The 16,189-nt window shown below is 36.2% G+C and overlaps 1 pseudogene; it reads right to left on the bottom strand.

Moving 5' to 3' along the window:
- Positions 1-11,435: 11,435 nt before the first annotated feature.
- Positions 11,436-13,764, bottom strand: LOC131059877 (cytochrome P450 78A4-like; annotated as a pseudogene).
- Between the last annotated feature and the right edge of the window lie 2,425 nt (positions 13,765-16,189).

The raw sequence follows: 16,189 nt of genomic DNA, 5'->3' as shown, positions 1-16,189 counted from the left end.
CAAGATGTTCTCCTTCCTCAAATATCTACTTGGATTGATAATACAATGGTATTTATGACCAATGGGAACTAACTCTTCATCATTTTTTTTGCATTTTTGCAATGTTGTTTCTACAACTTTTACATTTTTTGCAAGAATGACTCCAAAATTTACATGGACCCTCTAAATATTCAAAAATGGACTAAACATAACATATTACATCCATTTTACCCTTCCTCGGGTATTTTACATATTTTTGACCTTCTTGACCCAACTAGGATCCATTAGGACAACTTGAGCAACTTTTACAAATTGTTACAATTATGGCTCATAGCCCTTTACATTTTGACTCAATGGACTCAAATACATTAAAATGACCATATAAACTCAAATATGAGTGAAATTATTCATGGCATGATCTTTAACCTCCTGGTGTACCTTTGTGCTAGGTGCTCCTGCACCATACTACCGACCTTGAAAGCTTTCCAAGTCCCTTAGAAACATAGGGATAATAACCTACAAGAAAAAAAATTAGACTGAAACCTTCATCTTTGTATTCATTTCACCTTTGCCTCTTTATGCCTCTTTGTCTTCTTGTATGCCTCTGCTATCTATGCCTTCAAGCAATTATTCAGTTACTCCTATTAATGGAGTTTTCAATGGCTGCTCCATAGGGTGCTTTTGCCAACCATAAGTCCACCTATCCATGCTGCATCACCTCACCAACAAACAATCACTCTTGCCTCACCTAGGAGTCCTCTCCTTGCCTCTCTCCCTAGTCTCTTAGCAACCAATGGACCATCCCATGGCCCTAGACCATCTCTTTGGCCCTTGACAGACCTTCCTTGTCTGCCCATACACAACACCAACTTCCTCTTACAGCTAGATGGACAAGCACCTGCAACAAAAACTCATCAGTAACACAAAATCTCAAATATTTTTGGGCTACATCCTAGTGTGGATTTCCTCCTTCGGCGCTCTACCCACACACTCAGGCTCTTCTAGCTCTGATACCAATTTGATGCAAAGCATCATGAAAAACCAACCAAGAACCTCAAATCATTCGTGAAGTTCAATCATCAACACAAATCTTCCAACATGTTAGAGGAATTTTCATATATTTCCCAACAAAATCATCAATCAAATAACCATTATCAAATCTTCTCCATATATATCAATCCATAATGATTTTAGATCCATGTATCATGCATTAAACTTGAATCATTTAAACCCTTCATCTATTCATTTCTTGCAAATGAAAACCAATAATTTGTCCAAACTATGAAATTTACTCTATTCAAATTGGAAAGGTAAAAAAATTTCTAACTTCCTATTCTACTATGAGCACCGTACCAGACCATACAGGTCGTACAAAATCAGAAATTCAAAGCAAAAACAGTCCAAATGTGAGAAAAAGCGTAGGAAACCCTTGGCAAATGCATTGAATGCAAACCAAAAGTTTATGAACCTCATATTGGAGATGTTTAGAATTTTTTATACACAATTTCAAGTTGGTTCCAACCAACTTCCAACACCATTTCCTTCATGGACAACTTTTGCCTAAAAAATGCAAAAGTTGTCATGACAATTTTGACAACTTTTACCTATGAGTGCAAAAACACACTCCAAGGCTCTCAAGGCCTTAAAATTCACTCAAATGGCATCCTAAAATGGATTTAAACCATTTCCAAACATTCTAGCAAGTTTCCAGACATCCACCTAGTACAAACCAAAAATTTGACAATATTTCAAGATAATGACAATTTTTGGATCCTGAGCACAACAAAAGTGTGGAAAACCAAACTATGGCTTCAAAAAGAATCATAGGATTTCTTCCACCTTATTACAAAATAAAATAACTTGAAATCACACAATAATTCTAAAATGCAAGAAAATACAACTTTGAGCTAGGTGCTTTGCACCATACTCCCCTAGGGCAAGGAACTCAAGTCCCTTGAATTATCAGGTCTGCTAGTTGCACTCCATGATGAATTATGTCATCTTCTGACATCCACATAGCCTCTGAATTAGGTAGACCTGCCCACTTCACAAGATAATGTTTGTAGATGCCCTTTCTTGTTTTCTTGATCACCTTGGTATCCAAGATGCTTTCCAACTAAACCGGTTGACTAACTGGTAAATCCTTCGTCCAATCCTCTTCAGATTGTAATGTGGTATCCATAAGAGAGGTATGAGATTCTCCTTTATAGGGATACAAGTCACAAATATTGAAAATAGGAGATATGGCCAAAGAAGGAGGTAGTTCAACCTCATAGGCATTTTGGCCAAACTTATGCACAATCTTGAGTGGCCCAATCTTCTTCATCATCAACTTGGTTGGTTGTCCTTTTGGAAGTCTTTCTTTTTGGAGATAAGCCAAAACTAAGTCTCCAACCTTAAATTGCAAGTTCCTCCTTGATTGATCAGCTTGTTCCTTATATTTTTCTGATTTTTATTGCTAGGACTATCATACTTGGTCATGACTTTAATACCTTCAGCAAAACTCTCTCCTTGAGCACTCTTGTGGGTCATTGTACTGATATCACTAATTTCTAAGACACCTATAGGATGCATTCCATAAACAATTTCAAATGGACTTCTACTTGTGCTCCGGTTGACTGAATCATTGTATGCATACTCTGCTTGGCTGATCACCAAGTCCCAAGTCTGACCATGCTTCTTAGTGAGACACTTTAGGTGATTACCCAATGACCTATTGACCACCTCATTTTGATCATTTGATTATGGATGGTAGGCAGATGAAAATGAGAGTCTAGTACCCAACTTCTTCCATAAGGTTCTCCAGAAGTGACTCAAAAACTTAACATCCCTATCACTCACAATGCTAATTGGAAGTCCATGAATTCTTACTATTTCTTTGAAGAAAAGACCTACAATATAGGTGGCATCATTGGTACTCTTACAAGGGATGAAGTGAGCCATTTTGCTGAACCTATCTACCACCACATAAACACTATCAAATCCTCTTGGTGTTCTTGGTAAACCCAACACAAAGCCCATGCTCAAACATTCTCAAGGCCTTTGGGGTATGACTAAGGGATGATATAAACCTGCATTACTTGCTGATCCTTTTTCTCTCTGATATATGGCACATTGTTCAATAAATCTCCTTACTTCTGATTGCAACTTGGGCCAATAGTAGAACTGACTAACTTGCTCCATTGTTTTATCATTGCCAAAATGACCTCCTAGACCCCCTTGATGTTTCTCTTGAATGATGTTTTGTCTTATAGAGCATTGGGGTATACAAAGGAGATGTCCTTTAAACAACAAACCTTCTTGTATCATATACTCTGAGTAGGAAACATGAGAAGTGTTAGAAAAATCAAAACATGTAGCATATCTATCAGCAAAATCTTTGTCTTCTTTGTAGAGGTCTCTCAACTCCTCCAACCCCACACTATGCAATTTAATCTCTCATATGGTCATGACTCTCCTACTGAGTGCATCAACAACTTTATTTGAGGTGCCCTTCTTATGCTTGATAGTGAAGGTGTAAGATTGTAGGTATTATACCCACTTGAGGTGCTTCTGATTCAACTTCTCTTGTCCATTGAGAAAACTAAGGGCATGGTTGTTAGTATAGACCACAAACTCTTTGAACAACAAGTAATGACACCACTTATTCAAGGCTTGCACCATGGCATACAACTCCAAGTCATACACGGAGTACTTTTGTTTTGCTTCATTCAACTTTTCAAAGAAAAAGGCTATGGGAAGACCCTCTTGACTCAAAACAACCCTTATTGCTCTTTGACTAGCATCACACTCAATTGTAAATAACTGATTGAAATCAGGTAACCTAAGGGTAGGTAACTCAGCTATCTTCTTTTTCAACAACTCAAATCCCTTTTGCGCCTCCTTTGTCCACCTAAACTGACACTTGACTCCCCCTTTGATAGTATTGAGCACAAGAGCACACACATGACTAAAGTTTCTTACAAACTTCCTATAAAAGGATGCTAACCCATGAAAGCTCCTAACTCACACTTTTCAAGGTTGATTTTGAGTTGTTCCCTTTTTAGCTTCTTCAAGACCATCTCCAAATCCTTGAGATGTTTTTCTTTGGACCTACTAAATATTAGAATATCATCAAGATATACAATCACAAATTTACCTATGAACTCAACCAAGACTTCATTCATGAGCCTTTGAAAGGTGCTAGGTGCATTGGTAAGGCCAAATGGCATGACCAACCACTCATAGAGGCCGACATTGGTCCTAAAGGCTATCTTCCATTCATCCCCTAGTCTGATTCTTATCTGATGATAACCTGATTTTAAATCCACCTTTGTGAAGTAGCTTGCACCCCCAAGATTGTCCAACAAGTCTTCTATCCTTGGCATAGGGAACTGGTACCTTATAGTGATCTTATTGATTGCCCCTTTCTTGGGTGCTAAGACAGTAGGTTTTCACTATAGTTGGTTGCCTTCTTCGGACACCTTCCCATTGTGTGGCCAACTTGATTACAATGGTAACATCTACAAGTGAAAACTGAATTTCCTCTTCCTGAGCTTCCAAATCTGCCCCTAGAATTGTTTCTTCCTCTAAAGGATCCTCTAAATTTCCCCCTTGAAGAGTCTCCACCACCTTCTTGCCTTGAGTTTTCTTCATTCCTTTATTTTTGTTGTCCTCTATTAAAAGTGCCCCTTCCTCTAAAGGATCTGCCACCTCTAAACTTTTGATTTTGTTCACTACTCTTGATTTTGTCTTCTGCCCTTAATGTTAACTGAAAACACTTATGAATGGTGTTAGGAGTAAGGATACTGATTTCATCTTGTATATTTTGTCTCAATCCATTCATGTATCTAGCCAATTTCTCCACCTCATTCTCATGCTTCTTAGCTTTGAGGCTTAGCTTATGGAATTCTTCTGTGTAAGCATTGACATCTAGCTCCCTTTGTTTCAGATTTTGCAGTCTCTTATGAATTTGAACTTCATAATCTGCTAGAAGGAATTGTGCCTTAAGTCTGATCTTCATATGCTCCCATGAAGTTATCTTCATTTTGCCTTGTATCCTTTCTTCTTGCATCATATTCCACCAAACCAATGCTGATCCTCTCATTCTTGATTTGGCCACATTAACTCTTTTTTCTTCTGCTACCTCTTTGTAATCAAAGTGATTATTGAGAGATTCTATCCAATCTAGAAACTCTTCTCCATTGAAGTTTCCTCCATATGTGGGTAATCCATCCATATTGTCCTTAGAAATGGATTTGACTGCATCTAGGGATAAATTTTGGTCTTGAGGCATAGCTACTATTGTTGGTTCCTCTCCATCTTCTACCTCTTCATCAGTCTCATCACCCCATTCTATCTTAACCTTTCCCTTCTCCTTCTTTGCCTCTCTGGTTCCTCTGCTTCCTTTGCCTCTCCGATTCCTTTGATAGAAAGATGATGCATGATAAGATCGGGATCCAAGCTGGGTATATCAAAGTACGTCCATGCAAAATTGATCTTCTTTTCTGAAAAGAGATGAGTGAAATATTTCAATTCTTCTGCTGATAGTGATCGAGCTACATGAATGATTAGTGGTGTCTCTTGACTCCCAATATTCACTGGCTAAGTTGGCTCAATCAATATAGAAGATCTCTCCTAGAAGTGACTTGGTGGTATATCAAGTATCTCACCTTCAAGCGCCTCAAAGAGGTTTTCACCCTTTAGTATGTCCTTTACTTTTTCTTTTTTAGATTCTGACACCGCCACAATGTGGTTTTCGCCATCAAATCTTTTATTTTTATTTTTCTGATTTTTGCCACTAAGATACTTGATATCTGTTTCAGTCATGTTTTCACTCTGTTCGCTGGTGGAAGAGTACATTGGTTCAACTGCGTTTAGGTAATGGGCTAATGTGTAGTCATTGGCAAAAGTAGGTACATTCATGGGTTGGTCTTGTAGACTACAGTCAATTAATTCAGGATGTACCAAGGATAGAGTGTGGACAGGTTCAAGGGAGTTCACAGTATTGTCATCACAACTGCAGATTGAAAAGTCGAGTTCCAAAAGGATACCTTGCATAAATGTCTCGAGACCAGGAAAAGTCAGAACATGACTATTAAAGTGCACGTTAATATTTAGTCTACCTAATCCAATAGACCTACTTGTAGCATTGTTCTTTATGCCAGGTTGAACTTCATATCGAGGTTCGACAGTAACAAGATCAGTAGAAATATTCTTGCCATTTATATCAGAGGATTCAGAGTTTGATGCTGAGTAGATATTGTCATAAACAGGACTATTGTCAAACTCCTTAGAGTCATTAGATGAAGTTTTTGAGTCTTCTTCAAGTGGTTGAGTGAATGTATGTATGGTATCAACACCAACATCTTTAATGTTGCAAGTTCCTTCAAGATTTGTCTCATTTAGCATTTGTATTTGACACAACTATTGACATGATCTTGATGGTTATGTGACTCCCCGTCGTCTACTCCATTTAGCTTCCTCTAGACTGATGACTGGTTCTACTTCTGTAGCTTCCAATTCTTCTTGTGTAATCCCATACTTGATTTGTTCTATCTTTTTAGAAGGGTATATAATAGATGAAAAAATTTCTGGTATTCTTCCTTCCTTCAGCCCTTGTTCATAGTCTGTTTGTCCTATTAGTCAGATTTCCTATATCTCGTTTTCTAGCTTTAAGAACATCAGCTCTTGAGTATCATATGTGATACTACTAGACTCTTCTAGAGTTTCTGTACTGGATGTATCTGAGAGGTGGTCTGGATCTGATTCATACTCATTTGAGTCAGTCTCTGAATCGTCTACTTGTTGCCTACCAGTGTATGTGACTGGAACTTTCAATGGTGCAAACAATTCTCTGATTCTTTCTACTTAATCTATTATATCCTTTGGGATTTCAACTCCTTGTACTATTGTAGGTGACACCATCGGAACTTGAGTGCTAACTATTTCTTCTTTCTTGATTGATGGTTCCTCTTTTTCTTTTACACACTCTGCTTGAGTTTTTTGGGTGTTTGTTTTCTATAATGTTGAAGGTGATATCCTTTTCTACCACTTAGACTTAGAAGCATGTTTTTGGTCTGATGTCTTTTTTGGATTGTACCCCAGTTCAGCCTTATCATGTGTTGATTTTGTTTGCAGCTAAATCGGTTCAATAATACCCTCTTCATATTTGCCCAGGGGACCCGTACCTGAATATCCCATGCGTTAAATCATTTTGTAGCTTGGACCATATTGTGTTGAGGAAATCTCACAATGCCATACTTCTTTGTTTTCACTATCTTCCATAAAAAGCCATTTTAGAACAACATCCTCTTTTATTTCATCTGCCAGGGAAGTAGAAGATTGTACAAAAATACCATCATATATGATATTTGGAGTTGAAGTCTGTGTTTTCACAGCCTCTAATGGTTTGCCCAACTATTTTGATGATGGAGGAAGAGAGACTAATGAAAGTATTGGTTCTATCTTGTATCCATCCATGCTAGTATTGGTAATTTTCAATTTCTTTTCCAAGTCTTTTATCAGGACTTCTGAACTTTCATTTGTAGAGGCTGCTCTATTATGAGGCACAAAGGTATCAACACCTTTTGTCAATGCATTACATGAGACATTTGTATCAGCAGGAATACTGACCTCAACTCCGTTATAAGGAAATTTTAAGCATTGATGGTATGTAGATGGAACTGTCTTCATTTCATGAATCCATGGCCTGCCTAGTAAGATATTGTATGATAGAGGAAGATCAAGCACCTAGAAAATGACATCTATTTATACAAGTCCTACCCTGATTGGTAATGATACCAGACCTTGAGAGGTCCTTTCCTCTTCATCATAGGCTTTAATTGTTATTTTCTTGCCCGGATCAATGACATTTTCATAAAATCCTAGTTGTGTAAGCAAACTGTAAGTACAGATATTCAACCCCATGACTCCATCTATCAAAACATGTTCGACTCTGTGTTTATGGATCATTGCTTCAATGTGCAATGGCTGGTTATGTGGACGATTTAGCGAGTTGGCATATTCCTCAGAGAAGGTCAAATAGTGAGGTGAAGTCAGATGACTCACCATAGACTGAAACCGATCAATGTCTAAATCTTTTGGAACATTAGTGGTGAGCAAGGCATTGTCCAAGATTTGTTTGTGAGTAGAAGAGATTTTTAGTAATTAAAAGATGGAAATTTGAGCATTTGTCTTTTTCAACTATTCAACAATTCTATATCCAAAGGATGATGATGAAGTTAGCCTTTTAAATTTATCAAATGTTGATTTTTATTTGTTTGTTTGATGAGGCTAGTAGGTTTGATGTTGTTGCAGCAGAAGTTGAAGAACTAGCTCCTTGGATAGTTACTTTCTTTTGAGAACGGGTAATAGCCTTTGCATATCGTGATTCATTTTGTTTATCTTGGATTATGATCACATTGCAATATTAAGATTGGGAAGGCTCAATCATTTTGATGATGTTGTCATTGTTGGGATAAGTATAATTTACTTTGGCACCTCCTTTGGTCTTTGAGGAATCACCTTGTTCGTAAACAGGTAAGGAGTCCTTAAAAGCTTTATGATCAGAATTTGTCAGGTGATTCCTAGCAACAATTTTACCAGCATGTATGAGATCTTGAATCTCATGCTTGAGCTTCATGAAGTTGTTTGTGTTATGACCTTTATTTCGATGGTAGTCGCAGTATTCATTTTCTCTCCACCATTTTGGTTTGACTTCCGGATCATATGGCCTAGAATTATCTGGTAATGTTATCAGGTTGTTTGCTAATAGAGTTTTGAAAGCAGATTCGTATGAATTTTCCAGAGGAGTGAATTGGCGTCTAGGTTTCGAGAGCCAAGGTTTCTCTTTGAACCACTCTTTTGCTTTCTTCAGAGGATTTTCTGCTGCGGTTTCAATAATTAATTGAAATAATTGAGAAATCAGGTCCAGTTAACTTTTGATATAGATTCAAATTATAGTTTAATTGAAATGCATTCAGATAAGAAGTTCAAGTTGCATTATAAATAAGGATTAATTAATTCCATACGTTTGTGATAAAAATAGATAATTCTTTGATTTATTCAAGAAAAGAGTCTTTTAATGCAACTGAACTTCTTTTTCTCAAAAGTTGGGAGTTCCAATTTTAGAGAATGATTAATAATTCGATTAATTGCTTTTCTGATTTCAAGTTCTCAATTTAGAAGAAAGAAATAATATCTCAAGTTTGATTTCTCTTTCAATTCAATTCTTTTATTTTATTTTCAATTTAACTCTTGCTTTGTGATTAATTCCTCTTTTGTGATCAATTAATTCATTTTTTGCATGATTAAATGGCAAATTTATTAATTAATTAAATATGCTAGGATATTTAATAAATTAAATAGGATAACTGATCAAAATGATTTTCTTGGAATGATTCAATTAATTAAATATATATTTAATTAATATTGAGTAATTGACTTGTCGTGTGACATTTGATGATTAAAAAATTAATTAATGTGCTCAAGATTGATTTAATTGCCTTTGGTTAGGACCTTGGTGATGTTGTCGAGATTAGGGGTCCATGGTTTAGATGACCATTTTTAGGATATTACAAACTAGTGTCACCCTAATAAGTATTTTATACTTGAGAATTAAAATTCTTCACGGTATTTCCCTTCTTGGGTATTCCACATACAATCTAGTATTTCATGGGTATGTTTCATGTGTGTGATCTCTCATGCTTATATCTGTTTATAGTTCAATTATTACGAACTAGTTTACAAGATCTTTTTCTATGGAATAAGTAAAACATTTTAATTGACAACTGATTCACCCTTCATCTTAGTTGTCTGGGATATTCAACATATCATGGTAAACACATCCAACTTCAATCACTATCTCAAAGCACTCTCATAGTGAAGATATTATCATCAAAGCTCTTCACAAACTAACTTTTGCTCTTTTGTTACACCAAATCTTCTTGCATGTCCATTTCAAATCAATTCACACACATTTTATATCACAAATCACACAACCACACATCTATAGATACACGATCATTCATTAAAACCCTCAATTGGGTCAACTACAAAAAAATACAATATTACATAAACTAGGCCACTTGGACCAATAACACATAATGCAGTTCACTCCAGGAGATAAAGGGGACCCAAATACATCAAAACACATACTTTCTAAAATGATTCTAATGAACTGCACATACTAACACATCCTCCAAAGTTGAAACATGCAAATGATTAATAATGCACATTAACAAGTTAGCCCAAAAAAAATCCTCCAATAAAAAATAGACGATAAAGATCTAACAAGCCATGGTGAGACCCATATCAACATCGAAATTTAAAATGCATTCATATGCAGATCAAAAGAGCATGATCCAAATAAGATAAGCCAACTAGGATGGCTAAGAGCCAACACAACTGAGTATGCCAAACACAAAATAATATAACTTCACTTGCAAATCAAACTAGCACTAGAAAAAGGAATTGAAATACTACACAAACCAAATGAACATGTCCTCCAAGTTGCAACACTTGAATCCACGTATCTGAAAAGTACCAAACATTGGTCAAACCAGTTTTGACAAACAACCTCACTATTAACAATAGCCAACTCTACCATCTAAATAACAGAGGACCTAAGAACCAGATAGTGCAATATACATATATTATAAACATTATATCTTTAATTTCAAGCCATAATCTTCAGAAACCGAAGGAATGCAAAGCATTCTTCCACTAGAACATTAAATACTCTTTCCTGCATATTGAAACTTCCACTAGAGTACCATTTTGGAAACACTTCATACTTACTCAGACATCACTACTCGACCACACAAAAACATTTAAACACTCACTTCCATAGCATCTACAACATCTGTACCACACACAGTGACATTAATGACAACACTAGACATGTTGAGATCAATGACAATACAACTCAACATAACTCAAGTTCCCATTATAATAATGTACTTAAAAGTAGTACACAATTTTTTACTTTGATTTTTTAAAGATAACCATTTACAAATATTTTGTTCATTGTAGCATCAACGTGAGAATGATAAAGTTTGTGTGAGCACAACAATTAAATAATACTAGCTCTTTTTAAACAACCACACTAGAAAATACCTATGAAAGACTAAGTATCACAACCTAGAAATCCATTTATTTAGAAACCATCTCCACACTAGAAACTAACTATGAAAGACCATGTGTCACAACTTAGAATTCCATATTAGATGTCCCTTTAAAATTTGAAGATGGATCTCCATAATGAAAACTTAATGCTTCAACAAATTAAATTGAATCGCCTAAACAATCTAGACATATTACAAATATTAAAACATCTTATGAAAAGAAAAATTTACATACAAATAAAATAGAAGGCGAACAATTTATTATGACAATAAAAGTAGCAAGTAAATGTTAAAGCATTTTTATACAAAACCAATACTCGTATTTGGTTATTCACTTCTATGTTTTGCTCATCATATGACCTTTTCGAATAACAACGCTAGAAACTACCTAATCAATGAACACATGAGAGAACTTGATAGAAACAATTCTGGAACGTTAAACGCCTCAAAAAATAATATGATAGGAGTGCAGCCTCGAAATCTAACTGAGTAGTTGATACGACCATAGTCGTTTATCAGTAAGGGATTCTGGTGGTGGGAACCGCAATCACGGGTGTGCACATTTGGGAGGATAACTTGAGAATCTCAGTAAGATCTATCGGGTATTCGGGAGAAAGAACCCACTTGTAATGGTGGAGTAATTTCGCCACCCATAGATGAACAGTGGCGAGACCAAGAGCCTTTCCCGGGCACACTCGCCGACCTGCACCGAAAGGCGCAAGTCTTAATTCATTACCGCGAACATCTACAATTTCTTCGAGAGACCTCTCCGGCCGGAATTCGTGAGGCGACTCCCAGATCCTCGGGTCGTGAGTGATAGACCACATGTTAAACATAGCTGTTGTTCCCGCCGGAACATGCATCCCATCTGCTATATCCACCTCCCCAGTGCACAGGCGGGCCCACGATAGCAGAGGCCCCGGCGGATGTATCCGCAAACTCTCTTTTACCACCGCTTGCAGGTACAGCAGACTTCCAATATCCTCATCTCGCACACTTCTTTCCCGCCCCAAGACTGCCTCCAATTCTGCCTGAGCTGTGAGCTGTATTTCTTCGTTCAATACCAGCTCCGCCATTGTCCACTCTGTAACTAAAGCCACCGTCTTTGTGCCGCGGAATATCATCTCCCGTATGTGACAATTACCATTTCAATTGAACATTAGAAGGTTTAATGAGGCTCATTATCATGCCGAATGAAAAAAATACGACTTTGGAGTATTGCTTACCCAGAAAACCGCGATGATGTCGTCGTCGTGGAGGTTCTTGTTTCCTTGAAGCGAAAGGAGAACATCCATGAAATCTGAATCGTTTGTATCCTTTCGCAGAGTGGACTGCCGGTGTTGGTTGATGATCTGTTGGACGAAAGTCTTGACGCGAGGGACGAGTTGAGCGCAACGGGCGTGGATTCGCAGAGGGTCAAACAGTCGCAGCCATGGCAGATGATCGGCCCAGTTGAATGCGCCCAGCAATTCAAATCCTTCCTCCACCATTTCCCTCACCTCTCGACTTTCACTCTCACCGTCCAACCGTGTGCCAAACACGCTTCCCATGATATTGTTCAGCGCTGCCATTTGTAGATGTGGGCGGAGGCTGACGCCACCCTTGCATAAGCACTCACTGGATATATCAGATAACATTTTCAGACAATGCTTCCTGACGTCCGTTTGCGTGCGCAGCGATTCTTCGTGGACTGAAGAGATGAGCAGCAGAAATCCTACGCATCATTCTTCGTGGACTTTGCTGATAGGCTTCTCAGACTGTTTGAGAGGCCTATCAGCAAAGTTAGGGGAGCTCAAGAGCTCCCTCGCCACTTCTGAGTCTGACGTTATGACTGCCCGAGTTGAGCCCAAGCTGAAAACCATCAGCTTTTTGGCTTTATGAATATACGCCAGATGTGCAAGCTTACGGTGAGCATGGCCGCCACTCATTTCCACTAGATTTCTAATTATTGGCCATCCTCTGGGCCCTGGAATCTTCTTCCTCTTATTATTCTTCCCTCTCCATGCGCATCCGCCAGCAGTACACCAGGAGAGGATTCCTGCAAAAAAAAAAGCAATACCCAAAATCACAACGTACTGCTTCCATGCGTACATTCTACAATATTCTTCTTGGAAACTCCCAAGTCTATATATGTTCGAGCCACTAAAAGTGAGGGGAACTAGTACATATGCCCATAGCCCTGCCTCTCCACCGCAGATTGTTGCACTGTTCTCCATTTAGGATAAACAAATGAAAGCTTAGAAAAACCAAGAGAAAGTGATACAGAAGTGTCTGTATGCTCAGAGCTTAAATAGCGCGCAACGCATTTGACAGTTCATGAGTAGGTATAGTGTGAACGCTATGAGGACAGAAGAAATTTAGGCAAAGAGTGGGGGAGGTAAAGAAAGGCCAAAGCCCCCACACGGAATATATAAGGAAATGCAAAGAAAATACAATCTGGCAATCCATACTCACAAACTGAAACGAACACAGATACCATTAGTACTGTTTACAAGTAACATTAATTATTGCATATGACGAAAACAATGATATTTGATTAACGTTGCCAGCTTCGTACGTTAATCATTGTATATGAAAAACACAAGATATTCCTTGGCTTGGTTCTAGCCAGGGAACCTTCCATGGATCCATACTACTGCTCTGCTATTACGAAATCAAGAGTAGATTAAGTAAATTTGACCTAGATCTAGATCTGCTTAAATGGAACCATTTCCTTCTCCTGATTGTACTCCTTTGATATAATTGTTAATTTCTTTGTTTAAATCTCGTACCGGGTGCGGGAACATTGTATTGAGAATGCCCATTGATTACTAAAGCCGAGAAGTTGTTTCAAGGTAGCGTTTGTACATTCCATGTATTACCACATTAGGAATGCCAGAATGCCAGCATTAACGCCAACTCTAATAACTATAAAACTATTAAACTTGAACGCATTTCATGAATGAAGTCAATGTTTGGGATAAGTCATATTTCATAGTCCGGCCCACTCGAGGTCTATTAGTAGGGATACTACTCGCTAGAGGTATATTCTAATTTCAATTAAAGAAAATGATATTAAGTATTTAAAAAGCTTCCAGTGACTTAATAAATGATAGCTATGTTTATTATTATATAGATTTTCTAAGATAACTACGGAATTTGTACAAAACTTTTCATGATTTTAAATAAAGTTGGTATATAATATGGAGTACACTTAAAGTACAAATATAAAGACTAATAAATAAGTAATTTATTGAATTTTTTCATGGTTATAAATAAAATTGTTATATTGTACTAAGTACATATGAAGTACCAAAATGTGATTAATTATTAATATTTTATTACATTTAAAGTATTTAATTAGCCTTAATACTAAAATCTTTATTATTCTGATTGATTTTTGTGTTTGGATAGAAGATAAATTTATATATATATTTAAATATTTTCAAAATGAAGTAAATATTTGAGGTATTGCATCATAATCAAGACATCTATAATAATGTAAAAGTTTAAATCATTCTTTGATATTTTAATTTTTCATAAAAGTGAATTATCTATTATTAACTATAGTGGACAATTCACGCAATTTTTATGAATATGAAGCACTAATAAAAGGATTATATATATATACTAATAAAAGGAGTATATATATATATATATATATATATATATACACACACACACACACAATTAATCTTGTTTGTATGTATATACATAGTTCAATTATAATTTCCTTCCCTTCTAATGCAATTAAATACCTTTAATTCTGTATAGGAGTAATTAATAAACAATCTAGAGTAATTCTAGCATCATAAAAATACAAATAAATTATTATGAAACCTTTACTTGAAAAGCCTAATAAATAGTAGATGCAATACACAAAACAATGAAAAATTAATTAGAAAATAGTTAACTAAAACTACCCAAATTTTGATTCCTAAATTTCTATTAAAAAATATAACATCCATTCCAAATATGAGTCCATAGGCTATGAAAAATGTTTCTTCCACCTACCATATGCTTTTCATATTCTCCTCCCCGAATTGAGAACTTTATTTCAGCTTGAATATCTTATTTTAAATATGTCTTATGACAAGTAATGATGTACTTTACAAGTTTGTAAATAATTGAAATGACATATTACAACTCTTCTTGTGCATCATTTATATTCTTGCATCTTCAATGTGGGAGGCATAACTTTTTTACACCATAACATTTGATTGATGAAGTTAACTAAAACTTTTCTTTTGGTGCAGATCCCCCAAAAATCTATATCCTTATAACTAAAAAATTTATGTAATGAATTTAAGTAGCGGAACAACTTCCTACACTAACCTTGAGAGGAGGGTAATGCAAAAAAATCCAATGAGATTCCCTAGTAGCCACTTATAGCCTCGGTACCCACTTGGAAGCTACTCTTCCTAATATGATACTAAAACCTAGGGTTATGACAATGAATCAAAACATAATTTACATCATGAAACATGATAGAATCATAAATCATTGGTTCCCTAACACAATATGAACCACAACTCAACAATTGATACATAAAACATTCATCTTTCCATCTATTTAAATAAACTAGGCATAGATGCAGAAATATCAAAGATACATCTCCAAAATACATAGAAAATATAAAGATAAACTTCATTATAGCCATAAAAACTCAAAAAATCAAGACAGTACTGCAAACACCTATTCCTAATCCTTTTGTCCAACCTGGACTAATACTGACCCCAAAACCCTCGTCTAGAGAGAAAAAATATGAAATAATGCATATTAGTAATGAACCTACACATATGATATGTCCTGTTGTGCATATTCTCTCTTCTTCTATGCATCTGAGATAAAAAAAAATTGCACATTTTCAACTGGTTCCTATGCTTTTGAGAAGGAACTAGAAAACATCTCGCAATTGACTTTTGGCTCAAAACCCAACAACTAGACAACTGAAAATGAAATAACTCAAACCTATTTGAGATGGGTGATTTTCCTATTAAGAAATGTAATTTAATCACATAAATGATGGAAAATAAAACACCAAGAAAAAAAACTCTAAAAATAGTCTAGAATTAAGCACTATAGAGAACACCTATTCCAATTTATGATCAATCTAACAACAATAA

Source organism: Cryptomeria japonica, chromosome 10 (genome assembly GCF_030272615.1).
Source record: "Cryptomeria japonica chromosome 10, Sugi_1.0, whole genome shotgun sequence".
In the NCBI taxonomy this organism is placed as follows: Eukaryota; Viridiplantae; Streptophyta; class Pinopsida; order Cupressales; family Cupressaceae; genus Cryptomeria; species Cryptomeria japonica.
The sequence above is the reverse complement of the archived record's forward strand: the minus strand, read 5'-3'. Positions and strand labels throughout refer to the sequence as shown.